The sequence below is a fragment of the Lolium rigidum genome, chromosome 4 (assembly GCF_022539505.1).
Source record: "Lolium rigidum isolate FL_2022 chromosome 4, APGP_CSIRO_Lrig_0.1, whole genome shotgun sequence".
Lineage (NCBI taxonomy): Eukaryota > Viridiplantae > Streptophyta > Magnoliopsida > Poales > Poaceae > Lolium > Lolium rigidum.
In genome coordinates this window covers 244,429,209-244,429,942 of record NC_061511.1, presented here as the reverse complement: position 1 = coordinate 244,429,942, position 734 = coordinate 244,429,209, and positions in this window count along the sequence as shown.

Sequence of the window (734 nt, the reverse complement as noted above, 5' to 3'; positions counted from 1 at the left end):
AGGGATCTTTGAAATAAAGTGAAGATCATGTCACTTTAGACATTTTGCAAATCAAATCCAAATTGAGTGCCAACACCACCAATACCTCACTCTAATTATAAAAAAAGATTCACCAAAAAGAATTTCGAAATTTAAATAATTTTCTCTTGCGGCCATTTCAACAAACACTTGGCAGGCACCATTTCCAAATTGAGTTACACTCAATTGTCCACTGGTTTCTTCCCTAAACCACTTTAATCTTGTGATCATTAGCTATTTCTAGGACCCCTGCATCATCCCAGTACCTGCCCTGGTCGATTAAAGTGAGAGAGAGGGAGAAGAAAACCCTAAAACTATGCATGTCGTGGCCATGCCGGCCACCTTTGTGCACTCCTCTCCCTGGCCTCTCCCTCGTCGTTTCTTCATGTCTGCGAGCATCTCTGATGCATAAGGACCAAGCCTGTACCACTCACTCGATCGCCACTGCACGGCATTGCCCAGAACGCCCGTGTCCAAACCTTGCCAGCACACGCCCGTGCACGCGGTGAGCGCGCACTGGCCGCGCCAGTACGTCGCCCACTCGATCGCTACCGTCCTCGCCCTGCATCCCTACCGCGATGTTGAGCAGCTACTCCTCGCCCTCTACACGCTAGACAAGCACCCAGGCCTGCCCTGCTCCGTAGCCGTCGTCCTCGTCGGAATCTTACCGCAAGGACGCCGCACTCGAATCGAACCCCGAGCCATCCTCTCACGCT